The 10,472-nt window shown below is 46.2% G+C and overlaps 1 protein-coding gene across 1 annotated transcript in view; it reads right to left on the bottom strand.

The window, feature by feature from the left end:
- Positions 1 to 10,472, bottom strand: part of Kif5c (kinesin family member 5C) — a 161,767-nt gene that overhangs the window by 122,466 nt on the left and 28,829 nt on the right. The gene's annotated exons all lie outside the window — the stretch shown is intronic.

Here is a 10,472-nt window from a genome sequence, read left to right as displayed (position 1 = left end):
TCAGAAATCCGCCTGCCTCTGCCTCCCAAGTGCTGGGATTAAAGGCGTGTGCCACCACCACCCAGCCACATACAAGGTTTTATGTGAACTTAACTTCCCTTTGGGAATGTGTCTAGTAGTGGACCTACTGGGCCATATTATAACTCTATATTTAAGTTTAGCTTTGAAGAACTGGCAAATTATTTTCCAAAGCGACTGAGCCATTTGCTATTCCCACCAGCAGTGTAAGCAGGTTCTGGTGTTGCTATATCCTTGCCAACACTTTCTGTTGTCTGTTTCCTTTATTATAGTTCTTTCTCCTTCAAAACCAACAGAAGCCACAATTCAGGCTTCCTGTGAGGATCAAATATAACCATGCAAACAGAGGGTCTACCACTGAGGCTGGTGCTGGAGAAGATGCTCGAGATGGGAGCAGCATTATTCTCTATTGCAAGGTTTGAGGCCTGATGATCAACTAATACCAAGAGCTTGAATTGAAGCAAACTTCCCAAGACATGAGCTGTCAAGGGAAAAATACAGAAAAGTGAAACTTTCCCTGCACCTGCTCAGAACTTGGCACCCTATTGCCCTCTTGATACCCAAATGTGGAATCATATCTTGGGCTCCCACAATCCCACAGGCCTGTGACTCCAGGCCTTAAGGCTCAGCTCTTAAGAATGAGGGGTGGGCACAAACACAAAACAGTGGCTTTTTTCCCAGAACAACTGTCTACATTTTTTTCAGAATAATTAGCGGTATGTTCAGTCACAAAGCCCATGCAGGAAAGGTAAAGAACTGGGTCTGATCCAGGAGCTCATAGATTTGATCACTTTACTGCTATAGCTTTGGGGCCTTTGAGACACATGAGCCAAATACCCACTGCCACCCTGAAGCAGAGTTCTAGGAACTGACATGCCCCTCAGTCTTTCCAGACGGGTCTGAACTTCCACTGCCAGCTCCTGCATCCCTTGGTCTGTTGGCTGTGCCTAGCACTCTTAGGCCAGAAGGGCTGTCTAGGCCTCCAACCCAGCAGTCCTCAGCCAATGGCAGATAAAACTTGTGAGCCAGTACTTCAGCTGTCAGAGCCAGGATTGGTCTGAAGGGTCACTGGGTAGGCACTCCAACTGGCCCCTAGAGTTCCATTTGCTCACCGCAGCAACTCCAAAGAGACAACACCAGGGCTTCCTTTGCTCCCTGCCTCACTTCCCTCTTCAGGATTTTTTGAGTTTACCTCTCAAAGTAACCTGCATTTTATTTTGGTCTCCACCTGTGCATCTAGAGAACCCCAAATAAGGTAAAACCCCGGACGTTTTGCTCCTTTTTGCCTTTGACTTTATACTTGCACTGGGTGCAATGGGAATTCAGACTGCTGAAAATCACTGCCAAATATGTGGCCGTGACCCAGTATCATGAGCAAGGTGAGGAAGTGCAGAGAGGAGGAGTGGAAACTGAGCTGATCCAGGGCGAAGGCAGATGGCATTAGTGCCACCAATTCAAGAGTCTGGAGCAAGATCACCTCACTCCAAGATCCAGGGCCGGCCTTGGATCCTGCAAGACCTTGTATCAAGGCAAAAAGAAGAAAAAAAAAATCAACCAGTTTTGCCCTAGACGCTCAGGGGAAAAACATGACTTTTTCTTCATACAGGCGCTGGTCACCTGCCAAGCTGGAGACATGTAGGGGCACACTTCCCCAGAAGATCACTAAGCCGTAATTTGTACAAAAGTGCCCTACTAGCTGCTGAGGGTCCTGGACTAACATGGTACTTGGTCACCAAGGAGGGTAGTAGTGGGATGCTAGGACCTCATTATAGGATGTAAGGGTAGGAGAGATGAGCTGTATCTCTCTCTAAGTCAGAAAGTCTACATTCTCCTTTCACCACCCCTAGATTTTAATAGTCCTAGGGGCTCTCTGTCTTTCTCAACTCATGTATCTCTCTTTACTGTTCATCTAACCTCTTCTTTGTCAGGAAGTTGCCAGAAAGTTCCCAAAGGCAAGAGGAGGAGGGCAAACTCCTGCACATTAGGGCAAACTCCCGGTACCTAGTAGTGACCAGCAGCTCGCTCATCCCCATTCTTGTCCCACCTTCCCCAAGGCCCACCAGTCTCTAGCTGCCCAACAAGGAGACTGTAAAACAAGGCTTTTTTCACTCCAGCTGCATACACACTTTCCTGCCTGCACCGGGATGATGCTCTGAATGGGACTAGAAACGCTAAGCCACAGAGCGTCCATACTGCTGCCCCTCCCCACACTGGCACTCTGCCCTTAGGAAGGTGCTGGCTAAAGACAAGGCTGCTCCCAGGATAGTCAATAATGAAGCAGACGTCCACGAAGCAGTGCCTGGCTCCCAGTGGAGTTGCCAAGGCAATGCCAACCACTTCACAGATCGAAAAGGAACAAAAGCAGCACTCAAGAGTGAATCTCGTAGCCTTCTTCCTACAGGAAACTAGGCTGCAATTCTCTCCCTCCTGCCAAACTCCCTGCTGCGTGGACACACAGAAACTGTCAAGATCGCAGACAGCTACGGAAAAATATTCTGGGAGGCATACTGCCAGAGCGATAATAAAGAAATTCAGAATTATCGCCTGGCTAACAGGAAAATGGAAACAGAAGGATGACTTCTTTTAAGGAGAATAATGAAAACTGTTTCAAAGACATGGTGACTTTTTTGCTTCCAATCAAAGTAAAATGCACTCCTTCCTCTCTCACCTGCCAGGATGCAGAAGAGAACAGAGGAGGTCGAAATGGCTGTGCCTTCCCCTGAAGCTTGTTCCTCTCATTCTAGTGAGCCAAAACACTCACCTGTGTTTTCCATTTTCCCTGAAAATGATGAATCTCTGTAGCTCTAATACACTGTTATAGTAATGGGAGGCAGGAGTCTCTAATGCTCTCACACGTGGCTTCTGCCTCAGGCATGTGAAACTCCAGAGAAGACAAGCTTTAGGCTTCAAGAGTTCACTGTTCACTGAGTATGTACACTCAGGGAAGGGGATAAAAATCTCTGCTATGGTTACCTCAGTAGATCTGGTACCAAATCAAGTCTGAGAAAATATTTTTTCCCCCTCAGAGGGGAGGCAGAAAATTTTTTTTCACTAAAAACAAAATGGAGAAATCATTTTTGCCAGCTACACAATAACAGGAAATGTCTACCTTCCTTTGGGGGCATGGCAGCCTAGCAGCAGCTGCCAGGAGCAGCAACACATACTCAGTATGAAGCAGCTCAGGCCTGTGGTGGCACACGCACCAAAGCCACATGGCTGCACACATGACGTTGATATGAGAGCTTGTGCACAGACCATCACCTGACCAGTTCAGCAAGCCACACTGCAGATAACCAGAGTGGAGAATTAGTATTTACTCATTTTCTCACGACGAGAAACAGCTCGCATAGTAACAATTACCCAGCGCACCAGATGACAACTCTACTGTCACGGTATATTCAGGTGCCTCGTTTCTGGTTGCTTTTCTGAGCTATAGAAAGGTTAGCCTCCCTTTCTGAGAAGGAAATGGCTTCTGAGGATGTGTAGAAGATGGTGAGGTGAGCTTAGAAGAGCACCAGAATTCTGGTTCCATGCCAAATCTCCCACCCATAAGAGGCATTTTGTCACTATTCCTCCAGGAACACATATATTCCTCATCTATGGATTTGCTAAGAATTTCACACATTTGACCAAATCTGTTACCTGTAGGCCTTCTCCTCTATAGAAAATGAGAGGTGGAATTCCTCTGGCTCTAACATGTTATGATAATAGAATGTGTCATGTTCAGAACATGACATGGCACAACTCCAAACGCAATAGCTTGCTCTTCCCTGTTAAGATAACTTCATAATTGCAGAAAGAAGTCTCCCATGATGATGACACTAATTAAAGCCAACAGAAATTAGCAGACTTGGGCAGCTCTGTCTTGATGGCTAAAGGCACACACACTTACACAAACAGACACAGAGTGAAGATTCATGGATGCTCGAAAGAGATGGATATAAACTGCAGGACTTCTGTAGCTGATGGCATTTAGGATGGAAGGGCTGAATGTGGGCAGCATGAAGCTTAGACATTCTAGCCCAGTGAGATGGCATCCCCACTCAAGAAACAGCAGGATATTTAGACCTCAGTGCAGTGGTGCAATGCCCAATCAAAAGATAAAGTATTTAAAGACCCTCTCCCTATAGAAATCTCTATTAACAAAAATTAGTGTCCCTGAACACAACCGCAGTTTTCTAGACAAAAACATCTGAGTCTTGTCAAGGGTAGGAAGATCATCAGCCTTTTAAATGACCTTATTTTTTACTTGATGACAAAAGCACCTCATATTCCAATGCTAGAAAGGCTAGGTGACCACACACAAGAGAAGGCAAAATTCAAGTCCGCCCAATATTCTCTGCCTCACCTGTCTCTTTTCTGATCCTGGACTGGACTCCTTGAACCACTGGTGGGTTAGACAACAATGTACCATCAAGATCAGCATCTTAGTCTTCTACCAGAAGCAGCAATTCACTTATCAGATTCATTGGTTAACAGAACTATGAAAAACCAACTGTTTGCTTCTGAGCCCCAGCCAGCACGTTGAAACTGCCGTCTCCCTGGATGCCAGCTACTGCGTGGACCAGTTCAGCATCTTTCTTCTGACCTCCCTACCTTAGTCACTCGTTCTCCCTCTTGTCAATCCAACTTCCATCATGTCCTCATGCTTTCTCTCATTCTGTATCATCTGTGTTGTCCTGTCTGCCCTGGAAAAGCTATAAAGTATATCTGTGGTTTCAGCCATAAGTCTCAAGAGAAGACACAAAAGTCTACCTCTAAATCAGGGCTCCAGACCCCTGTTATTTTCAGACAGAAACAAATATGATTTATTATGCTAGTGCTCTAGAGATGACTTGAAGTATAGGACATGTGTTACTACTTGCAAACACTACATGATTTCACACAGAGGAATCATGGACCTAGGAGGTTTGAAGTTCAAAAGGTACCTTGAAGCCAGTCCTGCATGGATGCTGAGGGGCAGTTGTAGGCTGAAGAGAGAACTCAACTCACTTCTTCATTTCCTCTGCTGCCTCCTCTTTCTATCCCTAGTCACCTAGGCTGACAAGCTCAGGGCCATCATCTCCACATCTCCAAGGGTCAGAGTGGTCCTTCATGCCTCTGATCTCTCCTGCTTTACATCTCAGCTACTCTTACCAATTTTTGCCAAACACCTGCATGGGCCTTCATCATGAAGTCATCTAGTCTCCCTTCCTTCAGTACATCCCTGCATCCTTTTCAAAATGCATCTTCCTTAGCCAAGGTGTTCAACAGCTTGCTAGGATGTCGACTGTGTGCCGCCTCACAGCAAACTGAGATGCTTCTCACTATTTGTCAAGTGGGTCCTTGCCCATCAAACATCCGGCAATGAGCTTGCAACTTCCCTATTGCCACCCCACTGCTTGAACTGTCCCCTCTAATTTGAACGCCATCTAATAGCTTGACCTTGTCTGTCAAAAATTTGGCCTATCTTTTAAGACTCATGCCAAACGTTCTCTTTTCCAGCATAAGGATAAAGTCTTTCCCTAAGAATCTTTGTCCCTCCCGCTTCTCTTCTCAGAAACCAGTGGGATGCACACTGCTCAGCTGTGTGACTTCCAGAATTGCTGTCATGTGTTCACTTAACAAGCACCCTCTCTATCCTTTCAGCATGCACAGCAGTCCTCCTCCAGGGGGTCTCTAATCACAGTCTACTCCAGACAGCAGGCATCTGGAAATACCATGTCATGGAAAGAAAGCAAGATTCTAGGTTACAGAGCAAGGTAGCACAGGGCTGACACATTGTATCAAGCATGCTAGTCCCTCTGCTGTGTACATTTCTAAGTAACCACACTTTCATGTAATTGCTACTCTGTATTTTACAGGGAGCAAAGTAGATTCAGAAAAGCCCATGGCTTGCCCAGGGTCACAAGCCTACATCACTTGCTTCATATGTCGGTTTGAGAACATGTAAACAAGGGACAATCTAAAGGAACCCTTCCGTTGCACTCACTTTTAAGTGACTTGTAAAATCACTGATCTCAGAGGTTACAGAGCTGAGCGGTATATTATTTGTCTCCCATTAGCTTTGCTCCAGACAATACTTTGGATGCGTGGGCTGTGATGACAGCTGTTGCCTAGGTAACTTTTCAGAAACTCAAAGGCCACTTTTGTGAAATCACTGATTCTTCATTTAGGCCTGCACAGGGATCTGGTGGATAAATGAGACAGAAGTAATGACACCAAGATGAAGAAATGGAGATAGTGCCAAGGTTTGCAGGGCCATCATGACCTGGTCACTGAGCAAACCAACTGCTCCATTTCCCAATGCTGCACTTCCTACCATCCCAGCAGCATGCAGGGGCCCAGTCACCAGCCTTGCCTAAACTAAGCCCCTGTCATTCATTCCCTTTGCCTAAGGATGGACGGAGCCTGAAACTTACACTTGACTAGGATGCTTCTTTTCGGATGTCACTCTGTCGCCTTACTTTACTAGCATTCCAAGGAAATCCTTTTTGCCTTGTGTCAACAACTTGTTCAAAACTACTCAGGCCCCTGTCATAGCAGTAAGTAAACCAGTTTGAGTCCAGTAATAAACCATCTTTAAAAGGCATATGAAATCACTGTAGATGTTGCAAAGTATGTTACTAACATCACCACTTTCAGAGTATTTTAGTTAAGAATTTGTTTCTTGGGGTTGGAGTGATGGCTCAGTGGTTAAGAGCCCTGGCTGCTCTTCCAGAGGTCCAGGTTCAAATCCCACTACCCACATGGCAACTCACAATTGTCTTCATATCCAAGATCTTACACCCACACACAGACATACATGCAGGCAAAAACACCAATGCACTTTAAATAAAAATGAACTATAAAGTAAAAAGAATTTGTTTCTTATCTCACTCATCTCTGGGTGGATCCTTGCAGTGTTTAAATATTCATTACAGACATTTAAATAATTTAGTCATTTCAAATATCACTCCAAAATACTGCCAAAATAAAGTCTATGGGCCAAAAGTAGACTTCCATCTTGAACAACTATAGCAAAGCTCTAAGGTGAGTATTAACCACCCATCTTAAGACACAGAAATCAGAGGTCAGAAATAATACTTTACATTGGCACGGTAGAGCAAAGCGCAGAGGCAAGAAAGTGGGATTCGGAGCCCACAATTTCCCAAGCTTTTAGACTTCTGACCACACAGATCCAGTCCACTGCACTTCAGTTCAGCACTTCTGCATGGATAACTGTAACAGGAATTTCTGCCTGGTTGTATCATGGCTCTAGAGGATGTGACAGCAGAGCCAAGCCCTGAAGGCTTGCCAGCCTGAGAAATGAAGGGCAGAATGCTTCAGGCCCAGGTAACAGGAAAGGAGCCTTACTTAAGGAACATTTGATCTGCTGAAAAGTGGGTCACTCTATCCAGTGACAGCAAGGTAAAGGATGGTAGGAGGTGGGTGAAGAGCTCAGAGGGCAGAGCTGGGACATCCCTCGGTACATTCTTCTGTGATATCCTTTTAAGTAAAGGAATAGCCTGTTCTGGTTTCTATTTGCCACCCTGTAGAGGCCTGATGCTTGGGAATTGAAACTATAAGATAAAATAATCATTAAGACCAATCAGGAAGCAACAGTAGGAATCCTGAGGGAGCTGAGGCAGCTTGGCAAACAGAGATGACAGGGCAGGGTTGGGAGGAAGGCAACAAGGCAAATTCACAAAGAACCATGACACAAGCTCTTGTAGAAATTAGGAATCTAATTTATTGGTCACCACGTTGAGCCACAAGTCACATATCATTCTAGCATCAGTGCTAACTGGGACAAGAAAGGTTGTCCATCTTAATCTTGACATGCTTTAGAGATTGTCTCTCCTCTTTCCACCTTCAAGTTCAAGAGTGTCAACTGGAAACAAGGGAGAGAGAGAACCCAGGGATACCACAAGTTGACAAGTTACATCCCCACAGCAATGAACCTCATGTCATCACCTGTGATGTGACAGGGACAGCGGTCAACTCCTCAACATGGTCAGTGGGTAGGAGGCAATCCATACTCAGCCCAGTGTCTCTGACTCTAACCCCGATGTTCCTTCAGCCAGTCTGTACAAAATGTGAAGACCTCTCTGTAGGGAGAGTGACCTTCACAGTAGCTAGAGTAGCCCCAACCCGGCCAATACATCCTACATACCACTCTGGATGCCAGAGCTTAACTCAGTCCCATTTTGTTTGGCAAATTTGTCTAAGTACAAGTATCTTTCTTGGTTAACAAGTAGCTGTCATGCTCCCTAGTCAGGCAGCCTGCTAGATTCTAGGAAGCCAGTGGTAAGGAAACAGTTCCCAAGTACCAAGAGCTCAGGGTCTCATGAGAAAGGCAAAGAAGCAAAAAGTACAAGAAGCACATCCTTCAAAGGTCTATAAATAGGTGAAAATTCAGACGGTATTTTTAAAGACTTCACCACTTTCGTGCCACACTGGCCTCATTATGTAGATGACTTCACAGATTCGTTCCATTGTACTATTCTGTAATAGTGCTGTCTGATGAAAAAAGGTGTTGGATTTAAAAACGCCAAGTCTCACATGAAGTAAGCTGCTACTTACTTCATGGCATTCAGGAGGCATTCAGAGCGCTGGCATTGCTAGGCAGCACCTCCAGCCAGAGGCGGCACAGAGAGGGCAAGAGAGTGATGGAGAAGGCTAAGCAGAAGCAGCTCTGGGATCAAGCATGAGTGGGGTGAGCTAAAGAAACGAGCTCACTGAATCCTCGGAGAGTCCCACAAACTAGCTATTAGGATGCCCACTTCACAGTGTGAGAAACTGAGGCTTAGGTGGCTGCATAACAAAGTTTTTATCTAATTATATGTGGGATGGGACACTCTGTTCTTACCTTTTCTGTTCTGCTAAGGTCAGGGAGGACCTTTAATGTGACTAAAGGGTTAGAAATCACAAGAGGGGCTCGTGGGCTCAACTCTGCTCTGAGTGGAACAGAGCCATTTGGCAGGGTGCCTGGTGCTCATTCAGGGTATTTTAAAGTTAGGCTGAGATCACTGCCCGGCATCTCTCCTAATGGTAGAAGGAACGGTCTTCACAGGCCACATGGCCGGTGAGAACAGGATAAAGTGTCCAGACAGTGGGGTCTGGGGGGACTCAGAAGAACTCTGGTGTCTGTAACTGCTAACCAACCATAAACTTCTCCTCTGATGCCTTCTCTGCCACACAGCCCACCTGCTTCAAAGCCCTCTTTCCAGGGTATTCCGTTCTGAGAGGACATCTTGTACATGGCAGCTACCTAGTCTATGCCCAGTTAAGTTACTGCAAATTGAGTATGGATAATAATACTCCTAAGACAGTCACATAAGCTGCCTGGAAAGATTTATGTTCACCCCTGGTGAGCCCATGGATGCCTGTTCCAGATCAGTTCCACATCTGTGACTGTGGACAGCACCGATCAAAGCTGTGGATGGCAACAGTGGCGGCAGAGACTGAACAGGCTGGACTGATCCGAGATCAAAAGAATGACGAAACCTCCAATCGCACCTCCCAGTCTGCGGATTGGTCTCTGCATCAGCCAGATGAACTCTGATTTTAACCTGAGAGAGTCTGCTGACCCACAGACTCCCTCATTTCCTGGTGAAGCATCTGAGCATGGTGGCAGGGTTGGCGTATACAGTACTCCCCTTCCTTCCCTCACTGTGGGCCACTCAGACACAAAGGCCGACCCCATGAGATAGATCCGCAGAGGATCCCTCTCCTCCCTGCTTTCTTCCATCTTCCACCGATGTCATGGGACTTGGTTTGAGGTCAAGAAGCCCCAGACTTGGAATCACACATGGAAACCACCCCAGCCCCAGCCCCCATCAGATTCCTTCCAAATGACACTACTCCCACATTTGGAAGAAAATAACACAGGGGAGCGGGAAGAAAATAACACAGGGGAGCGAACACAAACCAAGCTAGACACTCATGTTCCTTGGTCAATGATCAAAGCTTGGAGTCTGTCATGCAATGAACTGGGTCCATTCCAGGGTGCCTTAAATGTCACTGTGTCTAAAGCCCTTGACCTTCACAACCTCCAAGGTGAAGCCCCCAATACGACAGTGGCAGGTTGCCAGTCACAGGCCACATGTCCAAGTAGATCATCCCTATGACACAGATTGCTGATCAACTCCAGTAAAGGAAAAACTCTCTGAAGCAACAGGGATCTAATGGGAAGATTTAAACTGATTCTCTGCAAAGACTGGCTTTCCTCAGAGCCACTCAGTTCTCTAGTGTGCAGAGCCCTTCCTTGGAAGAAGCCAGTCAGTTACAAGAGTGTCCTTCCCTGGGACTACCAAACGACCAATGAGTGTGTATTGAGTTCCTTGTCTCTCATAGTCATTTGCATCCCCCCAGGTAACCAGCCTCAATCTCCACTGCTCTTTCTGCTGGATTATTTAACATCAAGAATCGACTAGCTGGGCAGTGGTGGCACATGCCTTTAATCCCAGCACTTGGGAGGCAGAGGCAGGTGG

The sequence above is a fragment of the Mastomys coucha genome, unplaced genomic scaffold (assembly GCF_008632895.1).
Source record: "Mastomys coucha isolate ucsf_1 unplaced genomic scaffold, UCSF_Mcou_1 pScaffold15, whole genome shotgun sequence".
NCBI lineage: Eukaryota > Metazoa > Chordata > Mammalia > Rodentia > Muridae > Mastomys > Mastomys coucha.
Note: the sequence above shows the minus strand (reverse complement) of the source record. Positions and strands in the feature narration are given on the sequence as shown.